The 23,262-nt window shown below is 47.2% G+C and overlaps 1 protein-coding gene across 4 annotated transcripts in view; it reads right to left on the bottom strand.

Moving 5' to 3' along the window:
• Window positions 1-23,262, bottom strand: part of LOC127577400 (RNA-binding Raly-like protein) — a 666,428-nt gene that overhangs the window by 104,895 nt on the left and 538,271 nt on the right. The gene's annotated exons all lie outside the window — the stretch shown is intronic.

The raw sequence follows: 23,262 nt of genomic DNA, 5'->3' as shown, positions 1-23,262 counted from the left end.
CTCATTCTTCTAAACTCAGAGCATTACAGGCACAGTCTGCTAAATCCCTCCGGGTAGACAAACTCGCCATCCAGCTGCCGAACGTTTGCTTCACTCCCTCAGTCACATGTTTATCCTCCCTTAGGGAGGGAGGTCAGGACTGTACACAGTATTCCGGTTGCGATCTCCCAAGGGGCCCTACTTAATTGGAGTAAGATATCTCTCCTCTTTCAATAAAGACCAATGTACCACTTGTTTTCCTAACTGCCTGCTGTAATTGCGTATTAAATTTTCAGTGATTCATGTACACCGACACTTAGGTCCCTCTGAATACCTTTCATTCTCTCACCGTCCAACAAGTAAATCGTCTTTCTGCCCTGTGCTCAATGCTCTGCACCCTGATCTGTCACCTAACAACGAGCTGTCAACCCACTCCTGCCGAATGTCCAGAAGCCCATCACCGTATCTTCGCACACGGTTCTCCAACACTCATTTCACCACGGCAGACATATTCCAACACGCTCACTAACGCGCTGACGTCTCGCGGGCGAACACGAGAGAATAGGAGCAGGAGTAGGCCACTCGGCCCCTCAAGCCTGCCCCGCCATTCAATATGGTCTTGGCTGATCCGCCCCAGGTTCCATCTTCTCTGGTGCCATGGTCCTCAATTCCCCGATCCTTCACAAATGTATCTCCTTCCTCTTTGAAGTGACCCAGCCTCCGCAAGTCTCTGGGGGTGGTGGGGGCGGCGGGGGTGGGTAGAGAGCTCCAGAGATTCACCACCCTCCGTGAGAAGGCGATAAGGGCGATAAAAAGGCCCCAGCCACAACAGGCAGAGAGAGGGTACTACCACATGTCAGTTTGGGAGCCATGAGGAGTTGGTGTGTTGTGTTCCTGGAGCAGCCATGAGAGACTCAGAGGCAGGTGGTTCAGGCATAATCGAGGATGTCTTGTATCCTTCCCACCTTCCCACAACCCACCTTCTACTCTTCTGACCATCCCTTCCCACTAACATGGACGCTAGTTGTGTGGGCATGCTCACCCCAAGCATCCTCCTCCCTCTCTGTGACCCCCATCCTCATTACCCTCCACTCTTAGAGATCTAGGAACCCGCTGGGGTCTGGATGCTGTGCCACGCAAGATCAAAGGAGAAGGCACCTCTGATATTCCTGGCCACCAGCTCAGGAGCTGTCACTCTGGGCATTGGAAGGGCTGGCACACGGGGAGCCATGTGAACAGCAGTGCCCCATGGCCAGGAGTCCACTGGAGGGCAAGGTTGCACTGGCCCTGCTCCAGAGGACGTTGACGGATGAAGGCTGAAGTGATGGTGGGGCATTGTCAAGTGTCCTTGAGCCCATGTGAAGAGCATTGTGGACAGGAGGTGGAGCCTTCCATAGAAAACCATCGACAAAGGGCACAAGGCAGATCGGTGCTTGTGAACACTATGACATGGTTGATCGGGTATTGGAAGAAAAGTTTGGTAAATTAGTTTATTATTGCCACGTCTACCGAGGTACAGTGAAAAACTTTGTTTTGCATGCCATCCACACAGATCATTTCATCCCATCAGTACATTGAGGTCATACAAGGGAAAAGTAACAACAGAATGCAGAATAAAGAAGAGAAAGTACAGCGCAGGCGGACAATACGGTGCAAGGTCACGACGAGGTAGATTGTGAGGTCAAGAGTCCATCTTATCGCACAAGAGGTCCGTTCAATAGTCTTATAACAGCAGAATAGAAGCTGTCCTTGAGCCTGGTGGTTCATGCTTTCAGGCTTTTGTATCTTCTGCCTGACGGGAGGGGGGAGAAGAGAGAATGTCCATGGTGAGAGGGGTCTTTGATTATGGTGGCTGCTTGACTGATTCGGCGAGCAATGTAGACAGAGTCTGTGGAGGGGAGGCTAACCTGGGAACTTACAGTCCATAGTGTATAGACATTCTACAATGAAGCGTAATGTGTTGCCATGCATGTATCTCTATGATGTGATTGGATGAAGAGAAGGGCCAATTTTAAGAGGATTTAACTATAAAGCTGCTTATCTCCCTCCTCTTTAAATACCTCTCATGATTGAGACTCCATAGGATCAAGAATTCCAGAGATTCATTGTCCTCTGTGAGAAGAAATTCCTCTACACCTTTGCTCTAATATCTTGCAACTATGTTTTCTTGTTCGAGACTACCTGCTAGCAGAAACATCTTAAGACCTATCCTGTCCTGCCCCCTTGGGATCTTAAGTGTTTCAATAAGATTGCCCCTCATTTATTTCAGAACCAACAACCCTGCTGTGGACTGGAGTCACCTGTGGGCCAGGTGAGGTACAGATGGCAGATTTGTTTCAAAGGAGGAAATTAGTGAACCAGATGCGTCTGTACAACAGTCCAGTAGTTACGGTGCTGACACTGTGGTTAAATTATTGTATTAGTAATCTGGAGAACTGAGTTCAAATCTTGTGGATATTTTAAATTTTTAAATTTTTAAAAAAATTGTAATAAAAAAATACAATTAGCTCACCAATGATGCCCACAAAACTGCAATAAAACCCTTTTGGCACACAGGTGTCTTTCAGGGGGTTGTAACTTGCCATCCTTATGTAGATCAGTGTAGTTAACTCTGACCCTAAAACAGCTGAGCAAGAGACTCATTTGGACCATAACTATTACACTGATACGGTGATCGAATAAAACTGTCCAGACCACATGGCATTGTATTCAGACACAGCAAAGGTGACCTCGTAAAGTCCTCTCCACATACATCTGGGAATTGAAGTCCAAATTGGGAGAGCTGTCACACAAAAATCTGATCTAGTTGTCCTCACAGAATTGGACTGTACAGGCAAAGTGCCAACTTCCCCCGTAATAATCCCTAGGCTGGACCTGATCCACCATGGAAGGCAGGAGAGTACTTTACAGGTGCGAGGGACTAGCCCTGGGGGTTTTCAACATTGACTCCAGAGCTCGTGAAGTTATGTGGTACCAGTCAAACATGGGCAAGGAAACCTCCTCCTGATGACGGCCTCCAGTCCTCCCTCAGTGTTCCTCCATGCTAAAGAAGCACTGAAAACAGCAAGGGCACGGAATGTACCCTGATCTTCCTTATCCATCACTGAGGGTGGCTTGGTAGCACAGTTGTAGACTGAGTTTTGAAGACCTAGGCTGGGCTCTGTGGCAGGTGGTGAATGAAGGAACACAAGGAATAAGCCTACTTGACCTTTTCCTCACCGGTAAACCTGTGGCAGATGGACCCTTGAGGAGACAAAGTTTGTCTTCACATCGAGGACACCCTCCATTGTATGTGACAACATTGCGCTCAACGTCAGCAAAACCAAGGACCTGATTGTGGATTTTAGGAAGGGGAAGCCAGGCGAACACACACCAGTCCTCATTGAAGAGTCTGCAGTGGAAAAGGTGAGCAGCTTCAAGTTCCTGGGTGTCAACATCTCGGAGGATCTATCCTGGGCCCAGCACATAGATGCAACCATGAAGAAGGCACGCCAGTGTCTCCACTTTCTTAGAAGTTTTAGGAGATTTGGCAGGTCATTGAAGACTCTGACAAACTTCTACAGATGTACAGTGGAGAGCATTCTGACTGAATACATCACGGCCTGGTATGGAAACTCCAGCGCTCAGGAACACGAGAAGCTACAGAGAGAGGTGGACTCAGCCAGTTCCATCACCGGTGCCGCTCTCCCCACCACCGACGTCACCTACAGGAGGCGACGTCTCAGGAAGGCGACATCCATCATCAGAGACCCCCACCATCCAGGCCGTGCCCTCTTCTCGATGCTGCCATCAGGCAGGAGGTACGGGAGCCTGAAGACCCCACACCTCAAGGTTCAACAACAGCTTCTTCCCCACCGCCATAAGGTTCTTGAACCGACCTGAAAAACCCTAACACTACCTCAGACTATATTTCTTTCCCTCTCTGTCTCTCTCTCTCTCTCTCTCAACTTGCACTGGTGTCGTTATGTTTCTTTGCCATGTAAGTTATGTATAAATTATGTTAATTTAAGTTTATGTCAACTTATGTTTGCCATGTTTGTAAAGTTCTGTGATGCTGCTGCAAAACGCGAATTTTCAAGGCATTTATACCCAGTGTATGTATGCCCATGACAATGAACTTGAACTTGAAATGTACTAAGTGGGATAGACTCAAGAGCTGTTCCAGTAGCTCAACACTAGACATCCCTGAGGCACTGTGGACCATCAGCGGCAGCAGAAATATTCACCAACACAAGCTGTAACCTCATGAGCCAGTGTATCTCTCACTCTACCGTTACCCTCAAGGCAGGGCATCAGTCTTGGCTCAATAAGAGCAGCATCAGGCAGACCCGAAAACAATGAGGTGCCAGTTGTGAAACTGTTGCACAGGACTTGCAAACAGCGAAAAAAAAAGCATGCAACGGGCAGAGTGAAGCCACCTCACACCAACGGATCTGATCGAAGCTCAGCAATCCTGCCACATGTGGCTGTGAAAGATGGTGGACGATTAAAGAGCTAATGGAAGGCACGGACTTCCAAGAGCGTCCCCAGTGACGACTGGGGCCAGCACGCGAGTGCTGAACGCAAGGCTGAAACATTTGCAACCTCGTTCAGCCAGAACTGCGGAGTGGATGATCCACCTCGGCTTCCTCCTGAAATCCACCACCGTTGCAGAAGCCCGCCTTCAGCCGATTCACGTGACATAAGGCTGCCGAGACAGGTGGCGGGACCAGACAACATCCCAGCTGTTGTACTGAAGACCTGATCTCCAGAACTAGCCGTGCCTCTGGCCAAACTGCTCCGGTACGGTGATAACATTGGGGAACACCACCACCTGCAGACTTCCCTCCAAGTCACGCGCAATCCGGACTTGGGAACATACTGCCGCTGTTACACCTTCGCTGGGTCTACATCTCGAAAGTCCCTGCCCAACAGAAGGACTGCAGTGGTTCCAGAAGTTCCAGCGGCTCACCATCACCTCCTCAGGGGCAGTTGGGGATGGGCAATAAGTGCTGGCCTTGCTGGTGATGCCCGGATCCCGACAGGAGTGTTCTATTCCCAGTTGACTTAATTAATTGATTTTTCAACTCTCCTAGTGCGGCGACGGACTTCAAGCTCACGGAGACACGAGGTTGGCGCTTGTTTCCTGACCACCACAGGTGCGGAAAATGTGTCTCTGAGTTGCATGCGCTGCAGGTATTGCGACAGATGCCTTGCTAGTCAGGCCGCCAGTACATGCAGAGCTCACAGTCAAGAACGCATGGTGAATGGGTGTGTGATGTCATGCTCCTCCTCCTCCTTAGAACCATAGAACCATACAGCACAAAACAGGCCCTTCGGCCCACCATGTTGTGCCGTCCATCAAACCACCCCCACACTACCTAACCCCTTCCTCCCGCATACCCCCCCATCCCACACTCCTCCATATGCCTATCCAACAAGCTCTTGAACCTGTTCAATGTATCTGCCTCCACCACCACCCCAGGCAGTGCATTCCATGCACCAACCACTCTCTGGGTAAAAAACCTCCCCCTGACATCACCCCTGAATCTCCCACCCATAACCTTAAAGCCATGACCTCTCGTCTTGAGCATTGGTGCTCTGGGAAGGAGGCGCTGACTGTCTACTCTATCTATTCCTCTCAATATTTTATATACCTCTATCATGTCTCCTCTCATCCTCCTCCCTTCCAGTGAATAAAGCCCTAGCACCTTAAGCCTCTCCTCATATTCAATACCCTCCAATCCAGGCAGCATCCTGGTAAATCTCCTCTGCACCTTCTCCAATGCCTCCACATCCTCCCTACAATGAGGCGACCAGAACTGAACACAGTACTCTAAGTGTGGCCTAACTAGAGCTGCATCATCACCTCGCGGCTCTTAAACTCAATCCCGCGATTTATGAAAGCCAACATCCCATTGGCCTTCTTAACTGCTCTTTCCACCTGTGAGGCAACTTTCAATGAACTGTGAATATGAACCCCCAGATCCCTCTGCTCCTCCACACTGCCAAGTACCTTGCCATCACCCAGTACTCTGCCCTGGAGTTTGTCCTTCCAAAGTGTACCACCTCACACTTCTCCGGATTGAACTCCATCTGTCACTTGTCAGCCCAGCTCTGCATCCTATCAATATCCCTCTGTAAGCTCCAACAGCCCTCCACACTATCCACAACACCGCCTATCTTAGTGTCGTCTGCAAACTTACTAACCCAGCCCTCCACCCCCTCATCTAAGTCATCTATAAATATCACAAAAAGTAGAGGTCCCAGAACCGATCCCTGCAGGACACCACTAGTCACTGCCTTCCAATCCGAGGGCACTCCTTCCACCACAACCCTCTGCTTTCTACATGCAAGCCAATTCCTAATCCACACAGCCAAGCTTCCTTGGATCCCTTGGCCTCTGACCTTCTGAAGAAGCCTACCATGAGGAACCTTATCAAACGCCTTACTAAAATCCACGTAAACCACATCCACCGCACTGCCCTCATCAATCTTCCTGGTCACCTCCTCAAAGAACTCTATCAGGCTTGTGAGGCAAGATCTTCCCTTCACAAAGCCATGCTGGCTGTCCCTAATCAATCCATGATTCTCAAGGTGTTCATAAATCCTATCCCTTAGAATCCTTTCTAACAGCTTACCCACCACAGACGTGAGACTCACCGGTCTATAATTCCCTGGCCTATCCCTCTTACCTTTTTTGAACAAGGGGACAACATTCGCAACCCTCCAATCCTCGTTGTCCACGGGGATGGTGCCAGAGGATTGGAGGGTTGCGAATGTTGTCCCCTTGTTCAAAAAAGGTAATAGGGATAGGCCAGGGAATTATAGACCGGTGAGTCTCACGTCTGTGGTGGGTAAGCTGTTAGATACGCCCTGCGCAGAGCATCTGAGAATCCAGGAGCTGCTCTCTCCCACAGGGTGACATTACTGACCAGCCACCGATCCCCATTTTAGATGTCTGCTGATGTGACACTGGCTTCCTGCTGAGGCTTTTGGCCTCTCAACAACTCTCATAGGAGTGCCTGTACAATGCAATCAAATAACATGCAACATGGAAGATGGAGTTTAATCTGGCCAAGTGTGAGGTATTGCACTTTGGGAGATCAAATGTTAAGGGACAGTACACTGTTAATGGTAGGATCCTTAACAGTGTTGATGTACAGAGGGATCTTGGGGTCCAAGTCCATAGCTCTCTGAAAGTGGCTGCACAGGTTGATACGGTGATAAAGAAGGCGTATGGCATCATTTGTCAAGGCACTGAGTTTAAGAGTCAGGAAGTTATGTTGCAGCTTGATAATACTGCTTAGGCCGCATCTGGAGCACTGCATTCAATTCTGGTCACCCCATTACAGGAAGGATGTGGAGACTTTGGAGAGGGTGCAGAAGAGGTTCACCAGGATGCTGCCTGGATTAGAGGGCATGTGCTATGAGGAGAGGTTGGACAAACTTGGGATGTTTTCTCTGGAGCGGCGGAGGCCGAGAGGAGACCTGATAGAAGTTTATAATATCGTGAGAGGCATAGATAGAGTAGACAGCCAGTATCTTTTCCCCAGGGTCGAAATGTCTAATGCTAGAGGGCAGGCCTTTAAGGTGAGAGGGGGTAAGTTCAAAGGAGATGTGCGGGGCAAGTTTTTTTACACAGGGAGTGGTGGGTGCCTGGAATGTGCTGCCAGGCGTGGTGGTGGAGGCAAATATGATGGAGGTGTTTAAGAGGCTCTTAGATAGGCACATGAATGTGCAGAGAATGGAGGGATGTGGACATTGTGTAGACCGAAGGGATTAGTTTAGTCAGGTATTTAGTTACCAGTTTAATTAGTTTGGCATAACATCGTGGGCTGAAGGGCCTGTTCCTGTGCTGTACTCTTCTATGTCTTATGAAGTCGGATGATGCCTGCATCAGATGTAATGTCCGGGGTTAATTGCATCTCATGGACACCCCACCCAGACCCAATCCAATTAAGACGCAGTCCATCATTCATTATTATTGGCCCACTGGATACTAGTTTAGTAACATATCCGCTGTGCTACCGTATCTGAATTGGACGGATGTGCCTTCATTGCGGCTGGGTTGACCTTCACGTGCTAAAGGAATGTGCAAGACCCTTCGTCAAAGACAAGGAAAAATTCAAGAACAAAGCCCACCATTCCTTTGCACGGACAACCACAGTGCCCTTACCAGTGAAGCCAACATTGCAAGAACATTTAGAAACATGCATATTCTTTCCTTCAGTTACCTATCTCTAAGGCTTATTAGTGTAGTAACATGTGACACACTTCTTGTACATATTTCAAAGGCAGAGAACTGATTGATTCAATCCCTTAAGGCAACAAAACCAGATGGTTTTTAGACATCATTTCTTTAAATTGAGGTTTAATTGAATTTTTGATGTGATTTTAAACTGATTCAATGGACTGCTTTCACTGCATAATGTGATCTTTGCGAGCTTCGGGAAATAGTTCAGAATTTTGTTTTAATAATATTTTTGTCCGGGAAAATCGCTTTCCCCAGCCCGGTTTCATTCAGGTGCACAACTGAGGTGTAAATGAAAATATTGGTTTTAACATAGAACATTACAGCACAATACAGGCCCTTCGGTCCACGATATTGTGCCGACCTTTTAGCCTACTCTGAGATCAATCGAACCATTCCGTTCCACATAGCTCTCCATTTTTCTATCATCCATGTGCCTATCTAAGAGTCTCTTAAATGTCCCCAATGTATCCGTCTCTGCCAGCACCCCTGGCAGCGCATTCCACGCACCCACCACTCTGTGTGTAAAAACACTTACTTCTGATATCTGCCCCTGTATTTTCCTCCAATCACCTTAAGATTATGCCTCCTTGTGTTAGCCATTTCTGCCCCGGGAAAAAGTCTCTGACTGTCCACTCGATCTATGCCTCTTATCATCTTGTGCACCTCTATCAAGTCACCTCTCATCCTCCTTCTCTCCAAAGAAAAAAGCCCGAGCTCACTCAACCTATCCTCATAAGACATGCTCTCCAATCCAGGCAACATCCTGGTAAATCACCTCTGCACCCTCTCTAAAGCTTCCACATCCTTCCTATAGTGAGGCGACCAGAACTGAACACAATATTCCAAGTGTGGTCTACCCAGGGTTTTATAGAGCTGCAACATTACCTCGTGGCTCTTGAACTCAGTACCCTGACTAATGAAGGCCAACACACCATACGCCTTCTTAACAACCTTTATCAACTTGCGCAGCAACTTTGAGGGATCTATGGACTTGGACCCCAAGATCCCTCTGTTCCTCCACACTGCTAAAGAGTCCTGCCATTAACCCTGCATTCTGCTGTCAAATTTGACCTTCCAAAGTGAATCACTTCACACTTATCCGGGTTGAACTCCATCTGCCACTTCTCAGCTCAGCTTTGCATCCTATCAATGTCCTGTTGTAACCCTTGACGATCTCCTACAATATCCACAACACCACCAACCTTCGTGTCATCTGCAAACTTACTAACCCACCCTTCCACTTCCTCATCCGCGTCATTTATAAAAATTGCAAAGAGCAGGGGTCCCAGAACAGATCCCTGCGGAACACCACTGGTCACCGACCTCCAGGCAGCATATGCTCCATCAACAACCACCCTCTGCCTTCGATGGGCAAGCCAATTCTGAATCCACACAGCCAAGTTTCCCTGGATCCCATGCCTCCATACCTTCTGAATGAGCCTATCATGGGGAACCTTATCAAACGCCTCACTAAAGTCCATATACACCACATCCACAGCTCTACCCATCAATGTATTTTGTCACATCCTCAAAGATTTCAATCAGGCTTGTGCCCCTTACAAAGCCATGCTGACTATCCCTCTTCAGACTATGCTTCTCCAAATGCTCATAAATCCTGTCCCTAAGAATCTTTTCCAAAAATTTTCCCACCACTGAAGTAAGGCTCACTGGTCTATAATTCCCAGGGTTATCCCTACTCCCTTTCTTGAACAAAGGAATAGCATTTTCCACTCTCCAATCATTTGGTACTGCTCCTCTGGCCAGTGAGGACGCAAAGATCATCGCCAAGGGCTCAGAAATCTCTTCCCTCACTTCCCGTAGTATCCTGGGATAGATCCCATCTGGCCCCGGGGACTTATCCATCCGAATGTTTTTCAAAAGTTCCAGCACATCTTCTTTCTTAATATCGACATGTTCCAGCTTATCAGCCTGTTTTACGCTGTCCTCACAAACGTCAAGTTTTGGTTGCGTTTTCTGATGGTGTATACTGTTTGATGCAACTGAAACCATGCACTGTGACTACTGCAGATGGATTTTCCAGAGAAAAGTAATGTCCACGTTCCCCCCGTTCAAGGACCATGGTTCTGTCTTATTTTCTTCCCTCCAATGGTGACGAGTTATCAATGCACCATAGGAAGCATCCTATCTGGATGTATCACGGCTTGGTACGGCAACTGCTCTGCCCAGGACCACAAGAAACTGCAGAGAGTTGTGGACACAGCTCAGCACATCACGGAAACCAGCCTCCCCTCCATGGACTCTGTCTATACCTCTCGCCGCCTCGTCGAAGCAGCCAGCATAATCACCCGGGTCATTCTCTCTTCTCTCCTCTTCCATCAGGCAGAAGATACAGGAGCCTGAGGGCACATACCACCAGGCTCAAGGACAGCTTCTACCTCACTGTGATAAGACTATTGAACGGTTCCCTTCTACGATGAGATGGACTCTGACCTCACAATCTACCTTGTTGTGACCTTGCACCTTATTGCACTGCACTTTCTCTGTAGCTGTGACACTTTACTCTGTACTGTTATTGTTTTTACCTGTAGTACATCAATGCACTCTGCACTAACTCAATGTAACTGCACTGCGTAATGAATTGACCTGTACGATCGATATGCAAGACAAGTTTTTCACTGTACCTCAGTACAAGTGACAATAATAAACCAATACCAAAAGCAAGAGGAAGGTGGGTCTCATGTAACGTTGTTGCATGCCGTGTCTGTCGGGTTTGGAAGGCTGGCTGTGTGTGCAAGCTGTGGCCATGAGGCCTGTGACAGTGCTTTCTGTGGGTGTAAGAAGAGACCAGGAATGTCTGACTTGCAGAGATTGCTGCTTGGGGAAGGAAGGGCTGTGGTGATTTCAGGAGCATTTGGGCTCATGGTGTATTTGGTTGAAGATGAACTCACTGACCTAGACCGTGCCTGTAAGGTCATTCTTTCACTTCTCCTTGGCGGTTCACTGTAGGAGGTATCCACTGCCCGTGCACACCACTTAAAACCATAGCAACAGTTCAATGCCAGACATCTTAAGAAGTGTGGACCATGCCTCGAGAAATAAACCTTGCTTCTTTGTATTCTTGACTGCAAATATATTAATTGTCTGCTCCTGGTGAATCTTTACTCAAATCGAAACTCATCAGAAGTTCAAACGCTAATCATGGATGAGGAAACCAATTCCGTCCACTTTCTTTTTAACCACCCGGAGAGATCTTAACATCCCCTGAGGAAGCATGCAATTGTTCTGCAAATGAAGTCTGGGATTCATGTCTCCTCTGCTCCACACACATGAAGGGAAGTTTTTGAAAGCAGTCCTCAAGCTAACCTTCACGAGTTGGAACCACGAGTCATGGCTTTATGATGGATGTGATTGGGAACTGAATGTCCAGGAGTACACAGTGTATAGGAAGGATAGGTGGGTAGGCAGAGGGGGAGGTGTGGCCATGATGGTTAGTAGTGATATAAAATCAATAGAAAGGAAGGATATTGGGTCAGAGGAGGTGGAATCCTTGTGGGTGGAGCTAAGAAATAGCAAGGGTAAAAGGACAATAGTAGCAGTTATATATAGGCCCCCGAACAGCAGTCAGCAAGTGGACGATAAGTTACAGTTTGAGATAGAAAAAGCATGCCAGGGTGACAACGTGAAGATAATTATGGGGGATTTTAACATGAAGGTGGACTGGGAAATCCAGAATGGCGGTAGTACTCAGGAGAGGGAGTTTGTGGAATGTCTAAGGGACGTTTTTCTAGAGCAACTTGTTGAAGAGCCTACCAGGGGATCGGCTGTTTTGGATTGGGTGCTGTGTAATGAACCGGAGGTGATTAGGGAACTAAAGGTAAAGGAACCACTGGGAACCAGTGATCACAATATGATTGAGTTCAGTTTCAAGTTTGAGAAGGAGAAACTGATAACTGGTGTATTGATATTTCAGTAGAACAAAGGAAATTACAATGGTATGAGAGAGGAGTTGGCCCTAATTGATTGGAAGAGTAAGCTGGCTGGAGGGACGGCAGAGGAGAAATGGAAGGAATTTCTACAGGAAATAAGGAAATTGCAGGACGGATATATTCCAAGAAAAAAGAAGGTTTTTAATGGAAAAAAGGCACAAATGTGGATAACGAGAGAGGTGAATGCTAAAATAAATGCAAAAGGGGCGGCGTACAAAGAGGCAAAAATTAGTGGGAAAACAGAAGACTGGGAAGCTTTTAAAAACCTGCAGAGAGACACTAAGAAGGTCATTAGGAAAGAAAAGATGAATTATGAAAGGAAGTTGGCGGATAACATTCGAAAGGATACTAAGAGTTTTTTTAAATACATAAGGAGTAAAAGAGAGACACGGGTTGATATAGGACCAATTGATAATGGTGCAGGAGCTATTATAATGGACGATAGAGAGATGGCAGAGGAACTGAATGAATATTTTGCATCGGTCTTCACCGTGGAGGACATCAGCAATGTGCCGGTTAGTCAGGAGTCTCACGAAATGGAATTGAGTTCAGTTAAGATTACTAGGGAGAAGGTGTTAGGAAAACTAAATGGGCTAAAGACTGATAAGTCTCCCGGACCGGATGAGGTGCATCCCCGGGTTCTGAAGGAGGTGGCTTTAGAGATAGCGGAGGCATTGGCGATAATTTTCCAGAAATCGATAGATTCCAGTGTGGTTCCGGAGGACTGGAGGGTCGCAAATGTAGTTCCGTTGTTTAAGAAAGGTGGGAGGCAGCATAAAGGAAATTACAGACCTATTAGTCTGACGTCAGTGGTGGGAAAGTTATTGGAATCTATCCTCAAAGACGGGGTTACGGAATACCTAGAGGCGCAAGGCAAGATAGGTCCTAGCCAACATGGTTTTGTGAAGGGAAGATCCTGCCTGACCAACCTATTGGAGTTTTTTGAAGAAATCACAGGTAAGGTGGATAAGGGAGAGGCGGTAGATGTTGTCTATTTAGACTTTCAAAAGGCCTTTGATAAGGTGCCTCACAAGAGACTGATTAATAAGATGAGAGGTCATGGAATTATAGGTAGGATAACAGAATGGGTGGAGCATTGGCTGGTTGACAGGAAGCAAAGAGTGGAAATAAAAGGATCTCATTCTGGTTGGTTAACGGTTACTAGTGGTGTGCCGCAGGGGTCGGTGTTGGGACCGCTCCTTTTTACCTTGTACATTAACGATTTGGATGATGGAATAAATGGTTTCGTGGCTAAGTTTGCGGATGACACCAAGATAGGGGGAGGAGTAGGGAGTATTGAAGCGATAGGAAGGTTGCAGAGGGACCTAGACAGTTTAGGAGAATGGGCAAGGAAATGGCAGATGAGATTCAATGTAGGGAAATGTGCAGTTGTACACTTTGGAAGCAGAAATAAGCGGGCAGATTATTATCTAGGAGGAGAGAAAATCCAAAGCACGGGAGTACAAAGGGACTTGGGGGTACTCGTGCAGGATACCTTAAAGGTTAACCACCAGGTCGGATCGGTGGTTAAGAAAGCGAATGCTATGTTGGCATTCATTTCGAGAGGTATAGTGTATAAAAGTAAGGAAGTGTTGATGAGGCTCTACGGGGCACTAGTGAGGCCTCATTTGGAATATTGTGCGCAGTTTTGGGCCCCACATCTTAGGAAGGATGTGCTGACGTTGGAGAGGGTTCAGAGGAGATTTACGAGGATGATTCCAGGAATGAAAGGGCTTACGTATGAGGAGCGTTTGTCGGCTCTTGGACTGTACTCACTGGAGTACAGAAGAATGAGAGGGGACCTCATAGCGACATTTAAAATGTTGATAGGAAAGGACAGAGTAAATGTGGCTAGGCTGTTTCCCTTGGTGGGTGAGTCCAGGACCAGAGGGCACAATCTTAGAATTAGAGGGTACAGTTTCAAAGCAGAGATGAGGAAAAATTTCTTTAGCCAGAAGGTGGTGAATTTGTGGAACTCCTTGCCACGTACAGCAGTGGAGGCCAGATCAGTGGGGGCGTTCAAGGAGGAGATAGATAGATATCTAAATAGTCAGGATATCAAGGGATATGGGGATAAGGCCGGTAATTGGGATTAGAATAGTTTTTTTTCTTCTTCTTCTTCCCCCATTCCCCATTTCTCATTTCTATTTCCCTTTCCTTGGAGCAGACTCGATGGGCTGAATGGCCTGCTTCTGCTCCCTTGTCTTGTGATCTTGTGAAGGTAGATTGATTCGAACTCTTTTCCCAACAAGTACCTGGCTTTTGAAGAGCAGCGTTGCTCAGGATTTTGTTTCTCCAGTATGCCTTGCCCACCGTTCCCCAGCCTTTCCTGCTAACGCTTATACCACACCATAGTTCTACCTTCTGGCTCTTCTCTGTGCTGCCTCCAGACCCTGAATGACTCCCCAACCTCTCTTAACTATTGTTAACGATGCAGTACACAAAGGGGATGTCTGAGTGGATAACTCCAAGGTCCGATCATTCGATTCCTGTGACCCATACTGTCTCTGCAATGTCATTCTGTGTCCTATTGGCTTGTTAGTTGCTGCTTTGCATTGGTTAGACCTGTTCAGTGTCAAGTCAATGAAGATAATCATCAGCTGAAATCTTATTGAATGCGCAAGGATCAATTCCTTCTGTTCTTGCATTATTATGAATGGTCTTAATTCTCTTCAGGCTTCAGGTCTAGCCTATACATGATTCAATCTGAAAGGCTGGACAAATGGTCATTGTCGATAGGTGTGGCCACACTAAGACATTGACTCACCGGCCAGGTGTGGCATATCAACTCCATTTACCTTCCTCTCCTTTCAACGCAGAGCAGCGATCCAATGGTGACCCTCCCCCCCTACCCTCTAATACTCTCGCTTTACTCACACGGTGGTGATACTCAGCATCCAAGTCCAGCCACAGGGGGTCAACACAACAGCCCGTGCTCACTCACCACATACACACGTATCCAGCACAGACCATCAGGGACACTGGTCCACCTTCCTGGCTCAACGTCCTGTCTCCGTCAACTGTGGAGCCCCAGTGAAGATCAACTAGCTCAGCACGAGCTTGACGCGGAGGGACATTTCACCCTCGCATGCCATTTGTATGAAACAACTCTCTTAACATTTTATGGTGTTTTGAAAGGAGTTCACTTTAAAAATATTTCAGTCCATTGAAGCTTTTTATCACTGGACTTAGAACTTGCAGAGTAGAAGAGTGATTAATCGAATGACTGACCAACTGCAGTAACCTTGCAGAGATATTTTATCATCCTTATTACAGGACAGAGTTTATGTCTCTGTGATCTTTACACAGTTTGACAAAACAGATCAACAGTAACCTTAAACCTTCAAGAACTGCTGCGCAAAATAAAATGTAAGAAACAAGGCAACCTACTAAATGCAAGGTACGGGTGGCACAGTGGCGCAGCGGGCAGAGCCGCTGCCTCACAGCTCCAGAGACCCGGGTTCAATCCCGACCTCCGGTGCTGTCTGCGTGACGTTCACACGCTCTCCCTGTGACCGCGTGGGTTTCCTCTGGGTGCTCTGGTTTCCTCCTCCCTTCCAGAGATGGGCTGTTTGGTAGTTTGATTGGCTGCCATAAGTTATCCCTAGTGTGTAGGTGAGTGGTAGAATCTGGGGAAGTAGACCCCAAGATAAGACCATAAGATGTAGGAGTAGAATTAGGCCATTCAGCCCATCGAGTCTGCTCCACCATTCAATCATTGCTGATTTTTTTTCAACCCCGTTCTTCCGCCTTCTCCCCGTAACCCCCGAAGCAATCAAGAACCTATCAATCTCTGCCTTAAATACACCCAATGACTTAGCCTGCACAGCCCTCCGTGGCAACAAATTCCACAGATTCACCACCCTCTGGCTGAGGAGTGTGGGGAGAATAAAATGGGATGAGTGTCAAAGGGTAGTTGATGGTTGGTGTGGTCCTGTTGGGCTTAAGACCATGTTTTGTGCCGTTCCACTCGATCATAGAATCATAGAACAGTACAGCACAACACAGGCCTTTCAGCCCACCATGTTGTGCTGACCTTTAAACCTCACCAAAGACTATCTAACCCCTTCCTCCCACATATCCCCCTATTTTAAATTCCTCCATATGCTTATCTAACAATCTCTTGAATTTGAGCAACGTATCAGCCTCCACCACCACCCCAGGCAGCACATTCCATGCACCAACCACTCTCTGGGTAAAAAACCTCCCTCTGATATCTCCCTTGAACTTCCCACCCATTACCTTAAAGCCATGCCCTCTTGTATTGCACACTGGTGCCCTGGGAAAGAGGCACTGGCTGTCTACTCTATCTATTCCTCTTAATATTTTGTACACCTCTATCATGTCTCCTCTCATCCTCCTTCTCTCCAAAGAGTGAAGCCCTAGCTCCCTTAGTCTCTCCTCATAATGCATACTCTCTAAACCAGGCAGCATCCTGGTAAATCTCCTCTGCACCCTTTCCAACGCTTCCACATCCTTCCTATAATGAGGCGACCGGAACTGGACACAGTACACTAAGTGTGGTCTAACCAGAGTTTTGTAGAGCTGCATCATTACCTCGCGGCTCTTAAACTCGATCCCTTGACTTATGAAAGCTAACATCCCATAAGCTTTCTTAACTACCCTATCCACCTGTGAGGCAACTTTCAGTGATCTGTGGATATGAACCCCCAGATCCCTCTGCTCCTCCACACTGCCCAGAATCCTGCCATTAACTCTGTACTCCGCCTTGGAGTTTGTCCTTCCAAAGTGTACCACCTCACACTTCTCCTGATTGAACTCCGTCTGCCACTTCTCAGCCCAGCTCTGCATCCTATCAATGTCCCTCTGCAATCTTCAACAATCCTCCACACTATCCACAACACCACCAACCTTTGTGTCATCTGCAAACTTGCCAACCCACCCTTCTATCCCCTCATCCAAGTCATTAATTGATTACCATTAACCTCGTTCTCCTCAGAGGCAACTTGCTTCCACATTGAAAATATTACAAATGCGATGTTGGTCTAAAAGCATCAAAGAGATGCCAGGATGAAGGATTCCCACCTGAAACATTACTTTTGTCTTGCCTTTCAAAAGCAGATGGGCCTGTTGATTAATCCTTATGTGGAATTTTCATTTTATCTCCACTGCTGCTCATGCTACTTGGTTGGACATGACACTGCAATCTGAGCTCACTCCTCTGCCCAGTATTCATACCATACATCTACAGATGTACAGTGGAGAGCATTCTGACTGGTTGCAACACTGCCTAGTATGAAGGCTCCAATGCACAGGATCGCAAGAGGCTGCAGAGGGTTGTAGACTCAGTCAGCTCCATCACGGGCACAACCCTCTCCACCATCGAGGACATCTTCAAGAAGCCAGCATCCATCATTAAGGACCCTCACCACCCGGGACATGCCCTCTTCTCGTTACTACCATCGGGGAGGAGGTACAGGAAGCCTGAAGACCCACACTCAACAATTCAGGAACAGCTTCTTCCCCTCCGCCATCAGATTTCTGAACGGTCCACGAACCCATGAACAGCACCTCATTACTCCTTTCATTTTGGACTATTTATTTATTTTTGTAATTTATAGTAATTTGATGTCTTTGCACTGTACTGCTGCTGCAAAACAACAAATTTTAGGTCATTTAAGTCACTGATAATAAACCTGATTCTGATTCACTCCTCAGAGAGAAACCCAAGGAGTGTTTTGATAAACAGGTCTGAGTGGAGACCTCTTTGGGCAATTTGTCACCTGTTCAACTACAGCATTCAACTAACCCTTCAGAGACGGCCAAACGATCAAAGGATATCACAATCCGACTCTGGATATAGCAGCAGGAACAGTTCCGAGGCAGACTGGAAATGGACTTTATGTTTTTTCTTGAAATATAGGTAATGAATTCTAAAGAGAAGATTTTAAGTACTTTTTTTAATCTCTCCACTATCACATCACTGTTAGTGAGATGGTGTGCCTGAATTAGCTGCCACATTGGAATAGGAATTGATTTATTATTGTCACATGTACCAAGATACAGTGAAGAGTGTTTGTTTGCGTGCCATCCAGACAGATCATTCCGTACATAAGTACATAGAGGTAGTAAAAAGGAAAAAAAACAGAATGCAGAATATAGTGTTGCAGTTACAGAGAGAGTGTAGTTCAGATAAACAAATAATGTGCAAGGGCCGCGACGAGGGAGATTGGGAGATCAAGAGTTCATCTTTCAGTGTACAAGAGGTCCAGTCAAGAGTCTTATAACAGCGGGATAGAAGCTGTCGTTGAGCCTGGTGGTACGTGCTCTTTGTATCTTCTGCCCGATGGGAGGGGTCCTTGATTATGTCGGCTGCTTTCCCGAGGCAGCGACAAGTGTCGCCGGAGTCAATGGAGGGGAGGCTGGTTTGCGTGAGGGTCTGGGCTGCAGTTACGTCTCTGCAATTTCCAATCTTTCATCGGTGATTACACTTCAAAAGCACTTCAATGGCTTTGGAGATCTTCAGACCACACTGAAAAGCACGGTACAACTGCAAGTTCCTTTCTTTAAATTTTATTTCAAATTCCTCCCTCCACAGTATGGCATGGAGATGCAAGGGTGGTGCTGCATGTAAAGTTGTTACCTCACACTCCAATAACCCGAGTTCGATCCTGACTTCTGGTGCTGTCTGTGTGGAGGTTGCATGTTCTTCCTGTGACTGCATTGCTCTAGTTTCCTCTCACATCCAAAAGATGTGCAGGATGGTTGGTCAATTGGTAAGTTACCCCCAGCGTAGGTGGATGGCAGGACAATTTGGAGGGTTAATGGGCATGTGACAGAGAATAGGTAACAGGGAAGTAAGTGTGGGGGGAACTAGTTTGAAGAGTTAAAACAGAAACCATTGGATATATGTTCTATGTGTGTACTCAGCAGGTCAGGCAGCATCTGTGGAAAGAGGAACAGTTAACATTTCAAGTTGGAAACTCTGTCAGAGATTAAAATGCCTTAATGGTCTCAGACCTGGAATATTAACTTTGTTTTTCTCTCTCCACAGATGCTGCCTGACCTGCTGAGTGTTTCCAGCATTTTCTGTTTTTATTTCGGATTCCCAGCATCTGCATGAGTTTTTTAATTTTCATTCATTGGGGGCACTTTTCTGTGAGCAGACTTGAGGGGATGAACAACCTCCTTCAATGTTGCAAGGAAATACAAAAATAAATGAGAAATTGTGTTCTGAAACCATCACCTCCTGCCCCAACCCCGAACATCGATGCACCCAGTCCACCCCTCCAAGTGACGGCGCCACAGCCATTGCTAAGACCATGAGGAGGATGCACAGAGCCTGCGGTGGGATATCGACAGGTTAAGTGAGTGGGCAAGAAGTTGGTGGAGAGAGTATAATTTGGGAAAAGTTTGGACTTTGGAATGACTTTGGATTCCACTTTGGAGGGAAGAAAGAAAAAGCAAATTATCTAAACAGAGCAAGACTACAAAATGGGGATTAGATTATATTCACTTATTGCAACATACCCCAGGGGGCAATGAAATTCCTTACTCACGTGAAGCTCACAGAGTAAACAGTGTAATGAAAAATACAACAATAAATACAGCGACGAGCGCAAAGCAGCAGAATGGTGCAAAGATTGCAGGGCAAATGGGAGGTGCAAAAAGAAATGCTGAAGTGAGAATAACAGAAGAGGTCGAGTTGAGGGATGGGGAATGTGACAGCACCACCAGGAAGGAGGTATGGAAGAGGTTTACAGATGTTGAGGGATCCCAGTACAGGAAACACAAAGGGATGCCACACAGGTCCAGCAGGTCATCAGGAAGGCCAATGGAATGTTGGAAGGGGTACGGAATATAGAGCCATAAACTCATCCAGCAGGGAAACAGACCCTTCAGCCCAACTCGTCCATGCTGACCAAGATGCCAATCTAAGCTGGTCCCATTTGCCTGCGATTGGCCCATATCCCTCTAAACCTTTCCTCTCCGTGTAGCTGATCAAACGTCTTTTGAACATTCTAACTCTACCACCTCCTCTGGAAGCTCGTTCCATACACCCACCACCCTCTGTGTGAAAAAGATGTCCCTCAGATCCCCTTTCAATATTTCCCCTCTCACCTTAAACATGCACCCTGCTTCTGTTTCCTATGCTGTGTGAGCTTTCCTGTGTTGTCATTCCCCTTAAACCTACGTCCTCTAGTTTTAGACTCCTCTACCCAGAGAACATTCACTTTACCTATGCCCCTCATGATTTTACAAACCTCTGTAAGGTCACCTCTCAGTCTCCTTTTCTCCAGGGAAAACAGTAGCAGCCTGTCCAGTCTCTCCTTATAACTCGAGCCCTCCAGTCCCGGCAACATCCTCGTGAATATTTTCTGCACCCTCTCCAGTTTAATACAATAGTCGGGAAGTTCTGATTCAATATTACAGAGCTCCAGTGAGACCACATGTGGAGTACTGCAGAGTGTCCTGGTCTCCATAATTAAGGATATCTTGTTCTGAATCTGCATCAAACCATTAAAGAGGTGAGACTGGATTTAGGCACTGATCAAAATAATTCAGCTTGGATACCAGACGTCGTCGTTTCCTAAACCTGACTAACGATCAGCAAAATTAACTGGATTCTAGACCTGTGGACACTACCAAGACCAAGCCAACTGCACGGACATATTGATCTATGATAAAGCATGAAGGTGCAAGTTACTAGAGTCAGAAGCCGGAAAGAGTGAGGAAGAGATTCCACAGGATGTTGCCTGGATTGGAGGACTTTAGTCATGGGGAGAGATTGGGCAGGCTGGGCTTGTTTTCCCTGGAGGCTGAGAGGTGACCTGATAGAGGTATATAAGATTATGGGAGGCCCAAGTAAGGTAGATTGTCAAATCGTATTACCCAGGGAAGGGATATCAAAAACAAGAGAGCATAGGTTTAGAATGAGAGGTAGGAGATTGAAAGGGGATCTGAGGGTTAGGTTTTACACAGAGAGTGGTTGATATCTGGAATGCACTGCCAAGAGGGGGTGTTGGATTCAGATTTAATTACTATGTTTAAGAGACATTTAGACAATTAAATAGACACGGCATAAAAGGACGCACGCCTATGCGGACAAATGGGATTTGTGTAGGTAAGCAAAAAAGGTCGGTATGGACATGGTGGGCTGAAGGGCCTGTTTCTGTGCTGTACGACTCTATGACTCTGTGTCTCCAGTACAGAAACAGGCCCTTCAGCCCATCATGTCCATGCCCACTACCTATCAATACTGACTTTCCAGCATTTGGTCTGTAGCATCCTACACCTTGGCGATTCAAGTGCTCGTCCTGATACTTCATGCAGGTTCTTGAAATTAGGAGTCCTCTGTAAGTTCGGCAGCCCTGCTCTATTTGCCTGCGCACGGTCAGAGACATTCACATGGCTGCTGTCACAGTGACAATATAATGTGTTCTTGGATTCAACTGGCACTTGACCTTCATATGGGCATTTCAATCACACATGGGTGCCGACAACGAGAGAATATATATAATACAAACTGGAAGGTATAAAAGCTTCCCTCGCTGATTGTATACTTCAAAGAGCTCAGGAGAATCACTGGCAGGAAAGGCTTTGAAATGGAAATAAAATCAATTTAAGAGCATCTGGGCTGCTTTGATAGAACTGTGTAGGAGGAATTAATCCTGTCTTCTTTTGGGACTGTGGCTGGCTATCCTATTCATTGTGCAAAGACAGAAGGGGAAGGGTGTACTGGTGAGATTGACGATAACACATCCACTATTTTCTCACCCTCGTTGACTGATCTGACAAAGCCCTCCCCTTTCTGTCCTCCCTCAACCACTGACCACAACATCGACGGCCACATGACCGCTCCGAGCAACTCGAACAGGGAGGAGCCACGTGCCTCCCTTCTTCTTTGTCAAAGAGGAGCACGCAACCAAATCGTCACGGGGAATGAACTCGGGAAGCAAAGGCCGCAGAGTGGCGCAGCGGGTAGAGCCGCCGCCTCCCGGCCCCAGCAACCCGGGTTCGATCCCGACCTCAGGTGCTGCCTGCGTGGAGGTTGCACGTTCTCCTCGTGACCGCGTGGGTGCTCCCCCACGTCCCAGAGACGTGCAGGCTGGTAGGTAAATTGCCCCTAGTGTGGAGGTGGGTGGTAAAATCTGGGGGGAGTTGATGGGAGTCAAAATGGGATCAGTGTAGGATTAATGGAAAATGGTTGAGGGTATCTGCAGACTCAGCGGGGCGAAGGCCCTGTGTTTGTGCTGTTTCTCTCTATGATTCTAAGATTGCTCGGAGAGGTCGTGCACGTTCCTTCATTGTCAGTCACCCCCTCTCTATAGCCTGGCTGCTAGTCTCCATCCCCCGGCTTTCCTCCCCGTTGCCTCCTCCGTCGATTGATCCAGCCCACCTCCACCTCATTTCATCTTCCGAGATCCCGCCCTCCCCTGCACATCCACAGAGTCGCCTGACAGCAGCCAGGCGAGTAAGTGTGTGGCTCAGCAGGGAGCGGATTGTGTACAAAGTGGTCCTGAGCCTCCGTGCGACTGCACGGACCAACCAGACTGGAAACGAGCACTGGAAATGGATCGGTCAAGATGAGCCAAGTAGCCTCTGTCTGCGCTGAAAGCTGTTGTTTGCTCCTATGATCGGGTGTTCTGCGTTCTTAATCATCTCGGAATGGGTTGAAATTTGGTGTTAACATTACAATGTTCTTGGCCAGAGCTCCCAGCATAAACGTCTGCTCAATTACCTGAACTTTGTTGAAATGCAAGGATAATTTTGAAGCAGGACTTTGCAAGCAGATATTCATGTGCGAATCCTTTAAAACTCCGCTACAGTCACAAGGTTTGCTTGTCATATTGATGGCAGTGCACCTCGGGGTCTGTGTTAAACCTACCTCATCACTTCAAACTGCTCTGACGCAGAAGGAGGATGTTCGGCCCATCAGTCCTATGCTGGTCCCGGGGTAACAATCCCATAAGTCCCATGCCCCATCTCCTTATTTCCCATGTATCCCTGCAACTCCTCCTCCCTCATTAATTCATGTTTTGCACCTTAACCTGCACTAACTTACAGCAGGCAATTAAACGACCAACCAGCACAAACACGAGGGTCACAGAGAGAGCGCACAAAATCCACAGAGACGGC

This window comes from Pristis pectinata, chromosome 13 (assembly GCF_009764475.1).
Source record: "Pristis pectinata isolate sPriPec2 chromosome 13, sPriPec2.1.pri, whole genome shotgun sequence".
Classification (NCBI taxonomy): domain Eukaryota; kingdom Metazoa; phylum Chordata; class Chondrichthyes; order Rhinopristiformes; family Pristidae; genus Pristis; species Pristis pectinata.
This window is presented reverse-complemented; position numbering and strand designations above follow the sequence as displayed.